The following is a 20,985-nucleotide window of genomic DNA, read 5'->3' as shown; positions in this document are numbered from 1 at the left end:
CCAACTAGACAGTCTATGTCGCTTAATTGGAGAGTTAGATCCGTTAATATTGAGAGATAAGACTGAGCGTTATTTGGGTGTTCCTGCCATTTTATCCACCTTCTTGGGGGCTACGCGTACTGGGTTCTTCCTATGGTTCTTGGATTCTGTTTGAATGTGGTTTCTTGGCCTTTATTATGGTCTTGTTGGTTTTCTATGTGTAGGACATCTTTAAGTAGCTTTTGTAGAGCTGATTTGGTGGAGATATATTGTTTATTTTTCTTTGCTATGGAAGGTTTTTATTTGGCCTTCAGTTATGAAGGAGAATTTAGCTGGGTACAGTATTCTTGGTTAATAGTTGTTTGTCCTTAAGGCATGGCATACATCATTCCAGGCTCTTCTTGCTTTAATTGTCTCTGTTGACAAATCTGAGGTGATTCTAATTGGTTTTCTTTTATAGGTGACTGATCTTTTCTCCTTGACAGCTGTAAGGATCTTTTCCTTGGTCTGAATTGATCCTGTGTGGATTATAATGTGACTATGGGATGTCCTGTTCTTGTCTGGTTTATTTGGAATTCTAAAAGCTTCTTGTATCTGAATATGCCTATCTTTTTGTGTGTTTGGAAGTTCTCTGCTGGGAGCCTGATAAACAAATTTTCTAAACCATTAACTTCTGTATCTATGTGCTCCTCTACACCCATTTCCCTCAGATAAGGCCTTCTGATGGTGTCTTTCAAGTGTTGAATAGATCTATCATATTTCTTGGAATTGTCTTGGATAGTTGTATGGTCTTTATCTATAATACCTAGGCTGTCTTCAATGCTGGAGATTCAATCTTCTGCATGGTCTAACCTACTGTCAAGACTTTCTATATTTTTCATTTCTTTTCTTTCTAATTGGTCGGCTTTTATTGCTTCAAATGCTTTGTTGGAGCTTTGTTTTAGGTCTTATATGAAATTCTTTACTTTCTTAATTTGGTGTTCAGTGTTTATTCTCAAATCACTTAGTTGATTGGTTATGGTTTCCTTGTACTCCCATTCCTTCTGTTGGACTCCATTCAGCATTCCTTTGTGGTGTCCCTGACTCCTTTCAGGTGTCTGTTTGTGGATTCCATGAATGGCTCTATAGATCTTTGTCTATGCTCATCCAGCTCTTGCAATTCTTCTATTCCTCTTTGATTAGATTTCTCATGTTCATGCAACTTCTGTAGTTCTCTTTGACTGATCTCAGCCTGCTCACACAATTCCTTTATTTCTCTTTTAGTGTTCTCAACCTGTTCACGCAATTCCAGTATCAATCTTTGAGCAGCTTCCTCACAGCCATGAGCTTCCTGTTTTGATCTTAGGTTTGCCTCCTGTCTCTCCCTATCACACACACACTGAGTCCTTTACAGGGTTTCAATCTTTTCATTCACCATATGTACCAGTAGTGTTTGTAGAGCTTTTTGGGAACTCTCCTCTGGATTATACATTATCTGTTCTGTCACCTGATTATCTTGAGTGGGAATTGAGATACCCGGACTTTCCATTTTCCTTGTGTTTTTCTTGCTTATTCTGCCCCTTTGGGATGAAAGTAATGCCAGTTTTGTGCTAGAACACCATTTTTAGGCAAGCATCAACCAAAGTCCTGTAACTGCATAGTCAAAAGTCTGCGGATACAATCTAGTTCAACAGCTACAGTCTATTCAGCATTAAACAACTACATATTAATGGGCTAAGAATAGTGAAGAAGAATTTGACAAACCAGAAATTATTATGTTTAGGGAGAAAGGTGCGGGGAAATAGGGTTAGAGGGATATGGAAAGGTAAAAGGCGAGTGAAGTTAACCACGTCCTAATCTCACAGAGGGAAATGGATTGGAAAGAATGATAGGAGAGAGAGAAGAAAAAAATTTAAAAAGGGACCAGAAAAAAATGGAAAGACAAATATTTAAACTCTTAAAAGTAATGAAAATTTAAAGAAGTAATATTGAGAGATGAATGGAGATAGGATGAGAGGAGGGGAGGGATAGAAAGGAGACCTGAAAAACTGAAAAATAAAAATACATCAAATATTGTATAGGTATAAATAGATAATACTGTTATTAAGGAATTTAATCTTTTTTTGTCAGTTTAATATCTGAATATTTATTAGAAATAATGGTAACCCCAATAATAGTGTTTGTTATAAGTTTGTCACAAAAGAAACATACAAACCAAAAAGTTCAGAGACATAAATCTTAAAATATAATTTCATGATCATAAAGAATTAAAATATCAATGAATAAAAAATATAGTACATGCAGTATCTTTTACAGAAAATATAAAATATTAAAAAGGGATGAAGGAATTCCTACTTAAATTTTTTGATAAATTATGTGCATGATGGATAGAGCCAATAATATACTGGGATAAATTGTGTCCAAATTTATAGGTAAAATTATTATTGTTTGAACTAGCCTCTTAAAGGGTAAGGAATTTAATCTTAAGAGGTTTTGAATTGAGTAATACATTTTTGGATTAAGTATGTACACAATGGGGGATAAGGTCTTATAATCAGTGACAGGTATATATGAGGATGAGCAGAACAACAAATAATTCATGCAAAAAGAACAAAAGATGAAAAAGTAAAACAAATGAGAAAGAAAGAACAAAAAAGGCCAAAAGGTCAGTAGAGATTTTTTTTTTAAAAGTACACACACACACATATACACCTAAAATAAAAGTTATAAGAGTAAGAAAAAAAGATTAATAAAAACAATTTTTATAATTAAAAAGTAAAAATTTAAAAAAGATACAAAAAAAGACTTCTTTGATTTTGTTTTTTGGGGATTGATGGGAAGATCCTGTATCTCCCTTGTGTCTGTAACCAGTCTCTTGAAGTCTCTGCTCAGGTTGTGGTGTTTGGTTTTCCTGTGGCTTGATTGGTTTTTGAAGTCAGTTGGTTTGAGCAGGCAGAAAAATTCTCTGCAGTGCCAAGGATTTTATGAACCACCTTCCAGGCTAGTTCAGTTGGAGGTAGATCTGCTTTGAGTATCATAAAAGAGGGAGATGGCTGTTTCCTCTAGTTTAGAGTTGCTGTGATAAGGCTGGGTTCTGGGTAAAGTTGAGGCCTTTCAGCAAACAGTAGCTTTTCCCTGAGAGGCTAGCTTTTGAGACATTCACAGAGCCTAGCCTGTAGCCATTCTCAGGGTTTATGTTTACTGATTTTCAATTGATTGTCAGGGTTGCCATAGGCAGGGGGGCAGCCTCTGGCTCTGTTTACCCAGTGAAGAAAGCCACTACTTCGGGGGCGTAGCTTTCTCTGCCTGGTTATGGTGACTTTCCCATGGGTGAAGTTGAGAATGGCAGGTCAGGGTAGGTACTTGTGACTCGTTAAATGACTCTTTTGTTTTCATCAAAGGACTGAGTTAGAGCTAACTGCTTAGCCAGGCCTTTGTCTGTATCAAAGATGGATATCTCCAGTGTTGGGGGGAGGGGTGGCCTTCCCTCCTCTGTTCCCTTTGAGAAGGAATGAGGATGTCAGTTTTGTACTCACGCTGGAATGTTGGTTCCTAGGTAGTCTCTGGTCTGCTATCTGCAAGATGAAGATATCTGCTACTTGTCAGTTCTTGCTGGTGTTGAGTAAAATCTGCTCGTATTTGTCCCAGACTCTCTGGGTTGTAGGCATGGTTGCTATGGACGCCACCACAGCTGCCACAGCTGCCCCAGCCGCCCCAGCCATGGCTGCTGGAAAATGCTCAGATCTGTCTCTTTACCTGGATTTTCCCTCTCTGGCCAAACTCTCTGTACTGTGATGGCACACTTGGTGTGCCTAGGACTGTTCACTGGAACACTAGAACTGCTTTCTACGCGAGAACTTGTTTAGCCACCAGGTTCTTCTCCACCATCTTCTCGAAATTCCTGAAGGTGTTTAAATATTACTGGAATTGTTTTGGAATAAATAATGTTCACCTTGACTATCTTGAGAAAAAATTGGTTTCTCAGCACTATGGTAAGAACTTGAGTGAAGGAAACAAAAGGAAAAATGAAGAACAACTCAACACACACATTCAAAAGAAAAAAAACAACCCAAGAAAACAAGTTAACTCAGTACTCAAGAACCTGCAGGAAATGCAAAGATTTTTTTTTAAATAGCTATGATAAGCTTATCAAAATCCTGAGTACATGGGAGTCTACTGTTGTGAGGATAGTGGTTAAAGCTCAGACTGGACAGAAAGATCTGTACAAATGCCAGGCACCTGTTATTCTAAATTCCAGGAAGAATAACATGAAGTAGATTGAGCCCACGATCATACACAAGTAGGAAGCGAGATTCTATCTGAAAGTTATTCAGGATAATTTAGGGCTGGGGCATGCCAAAGTGTTAAGAAGATCCATTTAGGAGACACAAGACACTCAATTCCAATTCTAATATTAAGAGTATTAAAGAAAAAAACTATGATTTTAAATAATGGGAATAATTGTAAGATTTGAATATTTGAGTGGAGAAAAATGCATGAGAGAGATAGAGTTTACCCATGTTGCAATGCTTTGTACTTAAGTGATAATATTATGTGGTACTCCAGACATAACAGAGTTACCTTGCAAATGAGCATGGATGTGCATTTGGGTGAAGGAAATACTCTACTTACACAGGTGTAAATTAAATACTTTTTTGGGGGAGATTTTAGTTCTTGATCTAAGAGCCTGGGTGATATCTCTGAGTCTTTTCTCTCAAGGCTATCACTCTACTACTTTGAGCCACAGTTCCAATTCTGATTTTCTGTTGGTTGTTTGGAGATAAGAGGCTCATGGACTTTCCTGCCCAGGATGGCTTCAAACCATGATGGTCAGATCTCAGCCTCCTGAGTAACCAGGATTCCAGGCCTGAGCCATCCATTTTTTTAATAATTTAGTAAATTGTACAGTTACAGATGTTATAATTTATCATTATAACCTTTATAATATATGTGTGTATATTTATATCAATGAATGCATATAGAAATATTTTAACATATTTTTGTGTCTATAGTAGATTTATGAAATCATCCTTCATTATAAAATAACATGGAAACAAGTTTAATGAGGAGCAAAGCAAAGGGAATTGTCATGTTTCTTGTTGTTGAATGAAATATGAATTGTGAGAATCAGTTTGAGAAAACCATTTAACAAAATGGATAATGACTATTAATTCCTATCCCTTTATTTGCCCATATTGTGCATCCTCACACATGAGTGTCAAAGTAAAACCACACTTTTTTGCCTTTGTATTTAAATCATATGTTATAATTTAGCGGTTATGTGAAGTAATCAAATAAAGATTAAAATAATAGTGAGACTATGAGTTAGAGCTGAAAATTATTTTAAATATGATAATAGCTAATTAAATTCCATTTCTCTTACGTTTACTCTATTGTCATATCCCTTATTCCCACATTAGGAAAGTACATAGAAGATTCTCACTAAATAATGTGTAAAATTATGAAAAAATGTGTTAAAAGAATATGGGCACATTGGGGCTAGTAAAGTGGCTCAGTGGTAGAACTTTTGCCTTGCATGCATGAGGCCCTGGGTTTGATTCCTCAGCACCACATAAACAAAAAGAAGAAAGCTGGAAGTGGTGCTGTGGCTCCAGTGGTAGATTGCTAGCCTTGAGCAGAAAAGCTGAGGGACAGCACCAGAGGGGCCCAGAGTTCAGGCCCCTCGACCGGACAGAAAAAACAACAACAACAACAACAACAAAGAATAGGGGCACAGTGTGGTTTTAGCTGATTGAGACCTGTAGGGGGTAGTGTGTTTTTGAGGACTTGATAAACGTTGTGATGGAGATGAAGAAAGGGATATGCTTATTCTGGAAAATTGGCTAGAGGATTGCTCACATAAAAATAGTTATGAATTCTTCCAAAAGGTTACAGTAAAATCGCTCTCACAATCATGTTCACTACTGCACTATTCACCGTAGAGAACTTATGGAAACAGCCCAGACGACCTTTAGCGGAGGGATGGTTGGACAAAGTGTTGCACAAATATACAATTAGGTTGCACTCATCCATTATAAAGACTGTTACAGCATTTGCAAAGAAATGGATAGATCTAAAATTATGTTAAGTAAACGAAGTCAGAGCCAGACACACCAAGGATGTGTATTTGGAAGCCAGAATTTTATGCAAGTTAAACAACAGTATTAATCAAAGCATGCTATTTGCAGTGGAGTATTTATTTATTTATTTATTTTTGGGTTCAGTCATGGGGCCTGAACTCTGGGCCTGGGTGCTGTCCCTCAGCTCTTCAGCTCAAGGCTAGCGCTCTACCACTTGAGCCACAGCGCCACTTCTGGTTTTTTTCTTTTTGCTTATGTGGTGCTGAGGAATCGAACCCAGGGCCTCAGGCATGCAAGGCAAGCACTCTACCACTGATCCACCTTCCCAGCACTGCAGAGGAGTATTTAAAAGTTGTAATTTCTTATAAAATTGAACTTTTAATTCAACAGAATGAATACCAGGAGACTATCACTTGGAAAAGGTGAGGGGAAGTCAAAGGGAAGGATTAAATAGACTTCTGGAAGTAGAGAGTGAAGCCATAATATTCAATGCAGATAGTATGAAACTAGAAACAATGAAAGTGGGGTGAGGTTTGGAAGGATGTGAGAAAGTTTTGTAAAGATCCATTGTAATTATAAACCGATTCGTTGAATGGAAAACCCTTTGTACAACTATTTTATAAAAATATAATTAAAAATGATGGGGCTGGGAAGGTGGCTCAGTGGTAGATGGCATGCCTTGCATGCCAGAGGCCCTGGGTTCGATTCCTCAGTACCACATAAGCAAAAAGAAAAAAAAGCCAGAAGTGGCGCTGTGGCTCAAGTGGTAGAGCGTTAGCCTTGTGCTGAAGAGCTGAGGGACAGCGCCCAGGCCCAGAGTTCAGGCCCCATGACCGGACCCCCAAAAAAAAAAACCAAAAAAACAAAAAAACGATGGAGACATCTGATCTTAAACAATGAGTCAATATGATAATTTCCTGCTCAGAAATTTTCTTTGCAGGTATTTTCCTCATAATGACATAAAAGTGAACAACGCAATTAATATGAATATATCACTTTGCATTTCCTAAATAGACACAATATAAAAATCGCAGTAAAAATATTAGAATATATCACATGATAAAATAACAGGTAGAAAGTATCAAACTCTGATTGTTTTTCCAAGTACTTTACCTTTGGTATCTAATTTAATCCTCACAATAATCCCATAAAGTGGAACTACTTCTATTTTTAATTCTAAGTTGATGATATTAAATCTTCAGAGTTGCAATTACTAGTACAACATTGCACACACGGTAACTGTTAGCCTGCGGTCCATTCCCACCATATCAAATAACCTCATTCTATTTTGTAACTAAATACCAGCACTCAGTCTACTAATTCTAGGAAAATATCCCAAAATTATTGTGCACACTCTAATAATATTTCACTTTATCTTTCTTAGAAAATAGGTAACTAAGCCGGACACTGGTGGCTCATGCCTACAAAGCCAGCTACTCAAGAGTGTGAGATCTGAGGATTGTGGTTCAAAGCCAACTCTGGCAGGACAGACTGTGAGATTCTTATCTTTAATAAACCACGAGTAAACTGGGAGTGGCACTGTGGTCCAAGTGGTAGAGTGCTCGCTTTGAGTGGAAGAGCACAGGGACAGTACCCAAGCCCAGAGTTCAAGCCCCATGACCAACAACAACAAAAAAAAACAAAATAAGTAACTGTAATATGAAAAGTCCAAGTTCATAATCACTTACACCTCCCTGGTGAAAGGAATTGCTAAACTATAACATTCTTGATTTCTAGCTCAAAATAGTAGAAATCATATTTTATCCCTTCACTCAACACTGCACTGCCTGGTGACCCCATCTCTAGTTAATACAGTCTTACTGAAAGAATGACCTGCCCAATTCCTGACGGAAACAGACTGCAGGTCTTTTGGAGCAATCATTTCCACATTGTAGTTCACCTAAATTGTTTACCATTAGAAGTATTTTGATTGGTTTTTATATCCAACATTTTGAGAGAAATGTACTACTTTAAAATGTTATTAAAGAAAGACTGATATAAAAATCACTTTGACCCCAGATAAATATTTTACCTTTCATATACCCAAAAATGCAGTCTGACCTATCATTAATGTTAGGAACGAGAGGTTAAAAATCATAGACACCAAAACCTAAGTATGAATTAAAGACTCTCCAACTTGTGAATACAATTGGTTTAAAAAGACATCAATACTACTGCATTTTTAAATTCCCTATGAAAATGATAATGATTCCCTATGATAATGTTAAACTATTAACACTTAAAAATAACTCATTTTCTTGGGAGTAGGACACAAAACACAAGGTTAATCCTAATCGTTTTAAAAGACCTTTATTTATACAAAAACTCACTCATAACTATAAAGATTATAAAACTCACTGAAGTACAGAGACACAAAGGAAATAATTTAACTGCATCATGTACATTCAATGGACTGTTAATAGAAAACAAAGTTATACTAATAATTAGCTTACCCAAGTCACTTACATTCTTTTATTCTATTCCATTTACTTTCATAAAAACTGGGTTTTCATAAAATGACGCATAAAAAAGACTATATACCCACTTACATTTTCAGATCTTAACAATATTTATTTCAGAAATTTTGGCTCTATAGTCAATGAAATGAAATAATACTAAAATATTCAAAGGATTTTCAGAAATTGCAAGACTTGCTCTGGGATGTTATGTATATTGGAAAAGATATTCAAAAAGCCTTTTTTGTTAAAGTTGCCATAGTTACTCCCACAAAAGAGATATTAGTAAAGATCCCTGTGCATGTACAAAATACCTTCAAATGCATCCACAATCTGGACATGACACATGCTTTTTGTTTATTCGTTTTTGAAAGGAATATCTAACAAGCATATCCACAATACTTATTTTCAGACAATAAGATGAGATATTCAAACGTAGTATGGGTTTGATTATCTCTTAGTGTGAATAGATATGATCTTGCAAAGAAAGTTATTTTCAACAGAAATCCAGAAAGAGTTTATCCAACTTGTGTTTCACAGGAATAACCAGAGAGTAATACCTGTTTGGTCAAGTCGGTCCAAATCACTCCATGTGTGTATCTTAAAAGTATAACCAATTTAAGAAGTCACATACGTATTTTGTACTGATAATCAACTTACAGCAAAATAACTTACTACCTAATTATGTCTGTATCTTCTTACCCAACATACAATAAGAGCTGAAAGCGTTCTCTTTATCTAACTTAATGTTATAAATGCTTTGATTATGATGACGTTATTATTAGACAAATAATATATACAGAAGGGTGGTTCCACTGAAAAGACATGACAGAGCACTGATATATAAAAACATTGCAACACAGTTAGCTCTTTTCAGCTTCACCCTGTCCACATTGGCAAGCAACATTGCAACAGCACATGCACACATATACACATACACACATGTTCGCACATGTACACACACATATACATGCATGTTAAATTCAGGATTTATTGTACAAAAAAGTTCAAATAAAATTTTAGTGATTAGGACAAATGATAATATGCCTTATTACAAAATAATACATAAACCATCACCACGCATGTTACATTTTACCTGCTTCTCCACATGTGACCACTTAATTTATTTTTAATTAATTAATTACCTTATTAGTTAATTTATTTGTTTGGTGTTAATACTAGGGCTTGAACTCAGGGCCTGGCTTTGTCCCAGAATTTATTTTTTGTTTCAGTTTTCTCAAGACTAGCATTTTACTGCTTGTACCACAGCTCCATTTTTAGCTTTTGCTGGTTACTTTCAAATCAGGTTCTAATGGACTTTTTTTTCTTGGTCTGCTTTCAAACCACAATCCTCAGATTTCATCTTTCTGTTTAACTACTATTAAAGACATAAGCCATCAGTGTGGCTCCTATTTTTTCCTCAATAGTTATCTAATGCACATACTTAGATAGTAATTTAAAAATGAGAGTATAGAAGCAAGATGTACAGTGGTGATATTGTCCTGTCAGAAATTCAAGTTAGTAATGTAAATTTATTCTTCAGACCATACCCAAACAATACCATGATATAGTGTAAGAGAACTCACTATTGAACATATTAGTTTTAAGAGCTTTCTGATAGATCCATTATTTATTGGTACCCAACATTAGAAAATTGTATGAGGCATTGTTAAAATAGAAGTCCTTTGCATGACTACATACATTCCTTGTTTTTTTTTTAAAAGACACTTGCTTTCATCTAAAAAGGAGGCCTATCTATTGTCTTCATGTGATTTTGATGATTGAACGTGCTTAGTGAGAAGGTCAAAATGTATTAGTAGTCCTTAACTATCAATTCTCATTTATCTTCTTGTAGAATATAATGATTAAATCAATAGTTCAGAATCATGCTTCCATTGCAAGTGGATCACCAGTAAGAAATCCTCAATACCAATTCCTACAAAGTTTTGTCACAGATACAATCTCCCTGCCTTCTCTGCTGCTTGACTACCTTCCTATTCCTTCATTGTACAGGAAAAGTGTGATTCAACTGATTTCAGTCAGATCTGTTACTAGAATTATCAAAGATTTAGTTTATTGTCTGTAATTTGGTCAAAGTTATGTATCTTTATGTATGCTTCTAAAAATGTATTTACTAATTTCAAGTAAATACATAAATTCTATTTCCACCTTTTTTAAAAAATAAAATTTTGTTTGCTCTATAAATTGATCAGAGGCATGGATTTTGTGGCTAGATTGGTCATTACACATCTGTCTCTCTTTTTCCCTTTCTTGGTTCTCATAAATAATATGATTGCTCCATAATTATCCTAATTTATTTTGCTTTTATATTTTTGGTTGCATCATTTCACTTTTTGCTCTGCCATTTAACAAATCATATATATAGAAGACATTATTTCCTTTTTTCTCATTCCTAGAATAAGCTGCACATGAAGACATCACTGGTCCTCATTTTCAGTGTGTACATTTGAATACGGAGGAACATCATTCCTCTGTTCTCTAACAATTCCTTACTCTCCGGTTAGAATAATTTCGAATAGTAAAATTGTAAAAAGAGAAAATAAATGATGGTGAATAAACAGATGCAGAAAATTCACCGGATATTTCTGACCAGTTCAACCAATGTGAACTAATAGGGAAATACATGGATACCTCATTCCCACTGGCTCTCAAAGTCTCTGGTTAGGCAATTCTTAGGAATATTAGGAACAATATGAAAAAGTAAGGAATGGTATCAATTAAAGAAAAAAAATGGAGAAAGATCCAAGCAAATTTCTTCATTGGGCTGCCAAAAATATTCGGCTTACTACAGTGCGGAGACTTCTTTCCAAATGGCCACTCATGTGAATATTAGGGATGACGATGAGTATACCCCTCTTCATTGAGAAGCCTACAGTGGACACTTAGACATTGTCAGTGTGTTGGTGTCTCAAGCGGCACATACAATAATTGTAGATGACTGGACACCCCTGCACAGTGCATATACGTGGAATAATACCAGAGTGGCTTCTTTCTTACTTCATTATGATACAGATACCAATGCCTAAACTAAAGGCCTCTTGACCCCGTTGTATCTTGCTGCTGAGACTTGAGATAGCAAAGATACGCTGGATCTCCTTCTGTTGAACCATTATATAAAACCAGGCCTGAAGAACAACATAGAAGAAACTGCATTTGATATTGCCAAAAGGATAAGTATGTGTCATTCCCTCTATGAAGTTGTGGAGGGCTGTACAAATTGTTCAACTAAGTCCTAATGTTCGGGTTAAGTTTCTTAAATTTCAAAAATTCAAGTCCATCTTTTGTGTCCCTACAAAACATTTTCACAATCCAAATAAGAGCAATATCTTTTTTTTTTTTTTTGGTCTGTCATGGGGCTTGAACTCTGGGCCTGGGAGCTATCCCTCTGCTCTTCAGCTCAAGGTGAGCACTCTACCCCTTGAGCCACAGCTCCACTTCCAGTTTTCTAGTGGTTTATTGGAGATAAGAGTACCACAGACTTCCCTTTCCAGGCTGGCTTTGAACAATGATTCTCAGATCTCAGCCTCCTGTGTAGCTAGGATTATAGGCATGAGCCACCAGTGCCCGGCAACACCAATATTTTACTGTAAAAATTCATGGATTCCGCGGAATTCTTCCAAATGAATTGCCTGCATTGGATGTCAAAATGTATTCAATAGTTTTTGTATACATGTATAATGATTTCTTCAGAATTTGTGATTTTTTTAATCAGAAATAATTTTAACTTACCTGTTGAAATGAGTAGTACAGAAAGTAAAATATTTCTGGTGCTTGTCTGAAAAAGTATATTTTAAGATATTCTATATTCTATGTTTGCATAATGTTCATAATTTATTTTATTTTCTCCTAGATATACTTTGAATTCTACATTACTTTATAATATATACGTTAATTAATGTGTCCTTTCCGATTACATTCCATATAAAAACAGTTTGATTCCTTATTTTTTCTAGGTCTTTATTTTTCTTTGGGATAAAATGACAATGTTGTCTAATTTGAAGTTTTGTAAATTTTATGCTATGTAAACGCCTTTCTGAGCTGAAGATTTAATACACTGATGTCAAACTAAATTTAATTATATGAATTACGTGCATTGTTACACTTGTAATTTTGTAATTTTGTAATCAACCTTTTAATAACTGTTTTTCATTTCTTGCATCTGAAGAATGAAAAATATGGAATACTTCTCAAATTTTCATATTATCCTTTTGCAAGTGCCATGTTAATCTCTGTATTGTAATTTGAGTATACGTGTTGCTGATGCATGTAGTATCCTCTAAATTTAAGTTGTTAATGATGCAATGTTTATACAGGCTTATATCTATGGGTGCCTACTTGTAACAAGGAAACCTTCTTGTTCCTAACAATGCTATCGATCTTATTTCCCTAAAATTCTGTGAATATTGGAAAAATTATATTGATCAGTCGATTGTTCACATTTGCAAATTTTTTTTGTCAATGACTATCAAGTCTTTTTATTTGGAATTTTATCGTACTCTCAATTATTTATAGATAGGTCTAAAGGTGATGGCTTTTTCAAGTACTTATTTATCCAACTGAATTAGCTTTGTGGACCTAATGAATTCAAAGTAAGCATTGCTTAAGAGCTACTTCTAAACTTCTTCAGCTGACATTTTCCCAAATGAGGTATTACTGGTACAAATGTCTACATGAGCCTTTACCCTTCTTCCATGTGGGAACAGACCAACCAGAATATCTTACCCTGAAAACGTAAATTGTCTTACTTGAACAAAACTAATCTTGGTTACAAGGGATGATAGAGAGATGAACAGTTCAAACAGAACTGTTCAGACTAGAAAGTATTTTATCAAAATATAATTTTTATTATACCTTCCATTTCAACAGTAACTAAAGCCAAGAAGGTGAAAAAATTGTTCATATGCATGATTACTTAATGTCCTGGATTGTCTACCATCCAACCAGGCAGGAACTTACACTACTGCCTTTTTTTTTTTTTTTTTTTTTTTGTCGGTCGTGGGGCTTGAACTCTGGGCCTGGGCGCTGTCCCTCAGCTCTTCAGCTCAAGGCGAGCGCTCTACCACTTGAGCTACAGCGCCACTTCCGGTTTTCTGGTGGTTTATTGGAGATAGGAGTCTCACGGTCTTCCTTGCCCGGGCTGGCTTTGAACCGCGATCCTCAGATCTCAGCCTCCTGAGTAGCTAGGATTACAGGCGTGAGCCACCAGCGCCCGGCCACTACTGCCTTTTTATCACCAAATATTTTCATAGTTGCAGGAGATGTCCATATGTTTCTCCTCATTATTAGGCATTAAATTGATAATGTTTTAATCACAGTGTTTCCCCTTGCCTACATGCTGTAAATCTACAAATGGTAAAGCTTTAGGTCTAACTCTATCAAACACTGAGGCAGAGATAATGGAATAATACTTTAAAACAGAGTTGCCTTTGATACAGTAACTACAACAGAACAATGCAAAACGTGTGCCTTTTAATTATATTAAATATAGTTATATATTTTATATTTATATGTGCTGATTTTATATTTCACACAATGAAACTTACTAGAATTAGTTGATAATTTGACAAATAAATTGATATTTATTCCAATAAATAGGATTGGAATATAAACAATTAGGTTTAAAAAATATATTAGAATATAAAAAAGTATCAATGCAATGTCTTTAGTATAAACTTGTGATACATTCTAACTATTCTGGGTCTTCTGAATTCACATGGTAAAAAAAATGTTTTCCTCTAATCTATAATGAATTTTACTCTGCTGCTCTGTTTATTGTTTTAACTCGCTAGTCCCAAACTTTTTCTCCATATTTCTGAAGCATTCCTACTGATTATGCACAAATTTTGCTAAGATGCCTAAAGCATATTATTCTTCTGCAGGACCCATGGGTCATAGGATCCCAGGTCCCAGGTACCTGCATCATCAGATAACAAGGGCAAGACTTCTTACCAAGGCCCACGCAACATGTCAACACAAAGTAATTGAAGACCCATCTCAATTTGTCATTTCCTATATTTCAGCGCCCCAGTTCCTTGAGATGCAGGAATTAGCAGTAAGCAATTGTGAAATGCAAGGGAACTTAGCAATTGTTTATCAGAGAAAGCTATTATTTCTATGACCATTAATCCCAAGATTTATGCCATAAAGTCATCATAGGCTAACAGTTTCAAACTTGTAAGGGGCACTTTAAAATTACTTAATTCACATCATGAATACCTTATCTCTATTTTGACAAAATACTACACCTCTGCTAATGTGACGCCTTCCTTGTTCTGAAAAGAACACCACAATAAACTGAGCTGCATTATTTTTCCACCACTGGTATTCTTGGGATCACAACACGTGCAAATATTATTTATATTTATACTTTTTTAGGTATCATAGATATTCAGGATGCTAAGATAGGAAAATTATGGTTCAAAGCCCACCCAGACAGGAAGGTTTCTTAGAATCTTATGTCCAAAAAACTTCTCAACAAAAGACAGACTCAAATGGCACTGAGGTTGAAGTGGTAGGGCACAAGCCTTGAACATAAACAGGCTCAGAGACTCTGTCCAGGCCAACAGTTCAAGCTCTAGGAGGAACCAATAAAACAAAAACTAAATTGAAAACAAACCCCAAACCTAGCATTTTTCTCCATGTATACAGAGGCACGTAAATAAGGAAATGGCTTCCTGTGTTACATATAGGTAGAAGAAAGAAGATGTCACACAATTACTCTCTTCATACCATATTAAACCAAACCCTTAAAAATTGTTTTTTCTAAAATATAAATTAATGTCATCCATTTGTTGACAACTCTGTGTAGATTATTCACATTAACATGGTGTACATGACCTGTGGGAATTATCTAATAACTATGTTCTAATTATAACACTCTTGAAAGAATATCTAGGCAAATAGAATGCCAGAATCATTTGTGAATTTTTCAATTAATCCCTCTCCTTAAAAAGAATTTTGTAGTATCCTGTGGAATATGAAATTACAAATAAAACCAAAAAATATGTTTTAAACCTAAATTCTAATTTAACAAGGTCTACAAAGTCCTACATTAGACGAACTTTGCTATTTCTCCAGACTTAAGCTTTTGTAATCCTTCAACATTTATTTGGAATCCAACAGAATGATGCTTATTTACTTTTTCAAATTTTTGGATCAGAATCATGAGCTATTTTGCATCTAGGAATGTTCTGTAATGATGAAAGCATTTAAAACGCAAGTGAGGATATATATGAGTTGCATTCATTCTGAAACTTGACTTCTCAAAACATAATGACAAAATTAGCCCAAAGTCTGAATTGTGTATTCTTTCTTGTTGTTTGGTTTGTTTTACTGAGACAAAATTATTCTATCTGGTCCAGGGAAGGTATCGTTATGTAATTCCACTATCTAATCTCCTGTCTGAGTGCTAGAATTCCAGGCTTGTATCACATTGCCCTGCCATAGTTTGTTTATTTAATCTAGAAACAGACTAGCAATTTTGAACTTCTCCTATGATCTTATCCACTAGACTGATTGCTCAGACTGTTTATGTACTATTTTCAAAGATGTTTTTACATTTGACACAGGATATGAGCATTTTCAGATGCACCTGCAAGGTTCCCTGATTCATTCCACCAAGGATCCTATCCGGTTAATAATGATTACTTGACTCTCTTACATCTCTGGTCCCTACCTATGTAATATTCTCAACTTTGGGGGAAAGTTCACTTGACGGCTTTCTAATATGAAAAATTATCACTTGATTCTAGTCGTACTCATGATCTATTTTCTATTGTTTTCAAACTTTTCTACATATTCTGAGAGGTGTTTCATTTGTGTATTTTTGTGTGCACCTATAAGTGCCTCTGTGTGTATATGTATGTTTGTATGTATGTATGCAAAAACCTAAAGCTGTTATTCAGCAATCTTGCTCGTGACTGGTATTCCAGCTTTTGGCTGGTTAATTATATGTAGTGTCTCAAAGCCTATACTGTCCAAGCTGGATGTAAATTGAACTTCCCAGACTCCTTTACATTCTTAGGTTTTATTTTTCCAGGAGTATCAACTTTCAAACTTCAAACACTTTTGTGAGTGTAAAGTCTAACCTGTAGCCCAGATTTTTGACTCGAGAATTCATATAAAGGTAGATGAACATATACATTACATATCCTGAGTGTTCACTGTTAGAAATGTGATCATAAACCAAGTTGTTGTGAGATCTGAGGATTGGGGTTTAAAGCCAGCATGGGTAGGAAAGTCCTGGAGACTCTTTTCTCCAATAATTACCAGAAAACTGGAAGTGGCACTGTGGCTCAAGTGGAAGAGCACTAGCCTTGAGCTGTGTTTCAGAGTTACAGCGCCCTGTCCCATATTTCAGGTGCCACGAACAATAACAACAACAACAACAAGAACAACAAAAGAATATAAGAAAAGCAATGAAAAAGATGTGTGATCTTAGCCACCAGGTTCATTCCTATTATAATTCCTGTTCTCTCAAGATGGACTCTTTTTTTCCAGTTAAGTCTATTCTCCCATATCTGACTTGCATTGGAAACAGAATCATTCTTCCATTCTCCTTTTTGCACATTTACATGATTAGCAAGCGTGATTTAGAAAGGGAGTGGCCTCATGCTTCATGTTCCACTTAGGAATAATGCTTTCTCTATTTCACTCCCATAAATCTACATACTGGACTTGGCTTTATTGTTTCAATGTTTTCTTATTTGTAGCGCCTTCTATATTGTATTGAACACTTATACATAAACAAAGAACTTCTTTTTCTCCTATAATTGCTATTGTTTCTCTTACTGTTAACTGATGTACACTTGGGAAATTAATGCACAGCACATAGACTCACAATAAAAGATCTGAGAACCTTCTTCCCATTTAAAATTCACCTTAATTTACAGAGCACATAAGAAGTTTGAACAAAATGTTCTCATGGATAATGTATTTATAAGCAATTTAAATTTCATTTCTCTTTACTAAGTTGTCTCTGAAACACGTGTTACCTCATGTCCAAAAGTGTCCTTGTGCTACATCAATGAAGCCAGAAAACATTCATTTTTTTTCTGGAGCAGCACCATAAATTGTTACTGGAAGTAACTGTTAATGGTTGTGGAAACTGATCCCAGGAGAGGAATTGAACATAGAGAAATGACAAAGTTGAAGTTAACTATTGCTTTCTTCTTTGCTGTATAAGAAAAGAATCCTAGGCTGGAAGGAAACTCTGTCCCTGATTTTTTGAGTGTGTCCTTTACTCATATAAACCTCCTCTGTAAACTTCTGTCTGAGAGTATTACAAAAGGAAACAATATGCCATTTGAAGGCAAGCATAGAACAACAGGAAGTAACTTTGTTTTAAAAGTGTTCTACTGCAAAGAAGCAAAGATATGGACATTTTAAGTGTCTTATGGATGGATGTTTCACTCCTGAGATGATTCTATTGTTGCAGGAATCAGTTATCAATTCCTTTAGTCTGGTCCTGAGTTTTCCATAGCAATAAGGATTCCAAAATAGCAGGATCCAGTGAGTATGATCAGCAAAAGCAGCCTCTTCTCAGACAACCATTATTTTAAGGAGAGTCCCAAAGAAATACCCAGGGTTTGTTTTGTTTGCTTGTTTGTTTAGTTTGTGCTGGTTCTGGGGCTTGAACTTAGAGACTTGCCCCTGTCCCTGAAGAGTTGTCTTTCTTTCCCACCTGGCCCAACGCTAGTACTCCACTACTTGAGCCAAAATTCCACTTCTGTCTTTTTTGGTGTTTAATTACAGATAAGAGTTTGACAGACTCTCTTGCCTGGGTTGGCTTTGAACTAACACAGTAAGAAAACTAAGTGACATCAATTGTATGTACTTCTCTTTTGAATCAAAAAATATTAGATGACATTTATTATAAAGCTAATATTGACAATTTTTAAAGAAAAGAATATGTTTAGCAAAAAAACATAACAAATAACTCAGCAAAAGTAGGTGCACCACTAAATCATTTGGGACGATTACTATTGACTTCATCATTCATTTGGGGGAAACTTAAAACCATATTTGCACTTTTTTGTTGGTTGTGGGGATTGAACATTGATCCTGGGCACGGTCTCTCAGCTCTTCTGCACAAATTGAGCACTCTACCACTTTAGCTACAGCACCACTTCCGGATTTCTGGACTTAATTGAAGATAAGTGTTTCATGGACTTTCCTGACCAGGCTGGATTTGAAACACAATCCTCTGGTCTCAACCTCCTGAGTAGCTAGGATTACAGGCATGAGCCACCAGCACCCGGCTCATATTTGCATTTATATGCATTTTATGTCACTATGTAGACAAAGAATGAAAGAAATCTGAACCAAATGTTGTGACAGCTTTTCAGAATAATTGAGGTAGCAATAAATATGCCCCCTTTTTCCATTTTGTAACATTAATGACTCATGAGCTATTGGACTCTTAAATTAACATCCTCTTTCCTCTTTGTAGGTGTATTTAATATCAGGAAATGTTCATAAAGAAATATAGAAAGACATATTTTTAGAAAGCAAAGGAGATCAGGTATAAAAGAACAGCATAGAAGGAGATACAATTATCACACAGAGATTAAGAACTAGCATAGGAAATTTTGAATGCTAAAGGCAATGAGGCATATGCTTAGTTGATAACTCTTTCTTCAATAACCAAAAATGGTTCCCTAGAACGGTTTTTGCTATACCTTAGTTACTATCATTTTTTCATTCCATCTGGAGTTATTCTTTCACTTTTGTCACAACTGATAATTAGCCTCTGCTTTATTGGTGCGATGACTGGCCAAAACAGTTTCCAAATCTCACTTAGACTATCCTTCTCATTGTGATTAGCAGTGACCCTACTCAAAAGCTTGGAATCTTTGAATTTCCAGAATTAATCTTCACCTGACATCTAAGCACATTCCTGGCATTAATTGCTGTGACCTAATGAACAAAACATTTTTTCAATGCAGTATCCTAATATAGGTAAAGTACATGAATTAGGGACTATTGTCAGGTATCAGTATGGAAAGAGCAATTATATATTCCAGGTATGGGTTCTGTATTTTGCATTTACTATCTAAATGTTCATTGTTGTTGTTGTTGCTGTTGTTGTTTTGGCAGTCCTGGGGCTGAAACTCAGCACTTGGGAATTATTCCTCAGCTTTTTTTTTTCCTCAAGGCTAACCCTCCACCAGTTGAGGCACAGGACCACTTCCAGTGTTTCCTTTTCAATTTTGGGTGCTGAGGAATTGAACCCAGGGTTTCATGCATGCTAGGCAATCACCATATTATGAAGCCACATTCCCAGAACCCTAAATGACTTTCTTAAGATGGCATTACATTTTCATTCTGTAAGTATGTGTCATAATTTTAGCCAGAAATTTTTTTTTAGAAAAGAGCATTGAACACAGTACTCAGTCCAGTAAGGCTAGATGGACAATGGATAACTGTCACAGTGTAGCCAGGGTACAGAAGGACTTACCTCATGGAGCTGGTGCAACAGACTGAGCGAGACAGCTTCTGACCCAAAGCCTACCTCCAGAATGAGAGGGCCATCTTGGTTCCAACCACATGGGGATGCTGGGCCACCTCCTCTAGCACCTATTGAATCAGTTCCTGAGAAAGAAAGAGAAAAAAAGACGGTCAGAATTACACTTAAGCCAGGTGACGGTGGTTCAGGCCTATAATCCTAAGTACAATGGAGGCTGAGATATGAAGATGATGGTTTATAGCCAGCCCAGGCATGAACAATTGTGAGACTCTTATCTCCAAAGAACCACCAGAAAACTGGAAGTGGTGCTGTGACTAAAGTGGTAGAGTGCTAGCTTTTAGCTGAGTAGCTCGGGGAGCTGCCCCAGGCCCAAAGTTGAAGCCCCATGACTGAAAAGAAGTGGACTTCCCACCACAAGAAGTGGACTGAATAGCACCCATTGTCCTAGGGAGCATAGCAGAGAACTCAGGCTGAGCTTCCTGTCAGCTGGGCGTCATTAGTAGGTCACCCGGCTTCTCTGTGCCTCAGTTTCCCCAGCTTCAAAACTGAACAAAGTGAAGAATCCGGTTACTCATGGAGATAGGCAATAATCCCATACCTGTTGCACCATTAATTACACACACCATCTGAGATCTTTCCGGGTATCTTCCTTTCATATGCTCACAGAATTGCCAAGAACAGTATCAGATTGACCCTCCCTCTGTGCCTGTCACTGCTGCAGAGATCCCTCTGTATTCATCCTTTGTTTCCTTACAACTGTCCCATGAGTAGATTAAAGTACAATGGTTGAGGCCCAACCCAGAGCTTCACCTCTGGTCAAGAATCGGCTGCCGTGGAATGAGTTTGGGACAATCCATCTAAACCAATGACTGAGCATGGTGCTACATGTCTACCATCCAAACTACAGAAGACCGGGCCTGGTGGCTCATGCCTGTCACAGATAGGAGGACCATGATCCAGCCCAGGCTGAGCATATATTAATTCTCCATCTCAGAAATGCCCA

General features: G+C 36.3%; 1 pseudogene; it reads right to left on the bottom strand.

Moving 5' to 3' along the window:
• Positions 1–12,684: 12,684 nt before the first annotated feature.
• Positions 12,685–12,781, bottom strand: LOC122098713 (annotated as a pseudogene).
• Positions 12,782–20,985: the final 8,204 nt, after the last annotated feature.

Source organism: Dipodomys spectabilis, unplaced genomic scaffold (genome assembly GCF_019054845.1).
Source record: "Dipodomys spectabilis isolate Male_0828 unplaced genomic scaffold, ASM1905484v1 ptg000487l, whole genome shotgun sequence".
Lineage (NCBI taxonomy): Eukaryota > Metazoa > Chordata > Mammalia > Rodentia > Heteromyidae > Dipodomys > Dipodomys spectabilis.
This window is presented reverse-complemented; position numbering and strand designations above follow the sequence as displayed.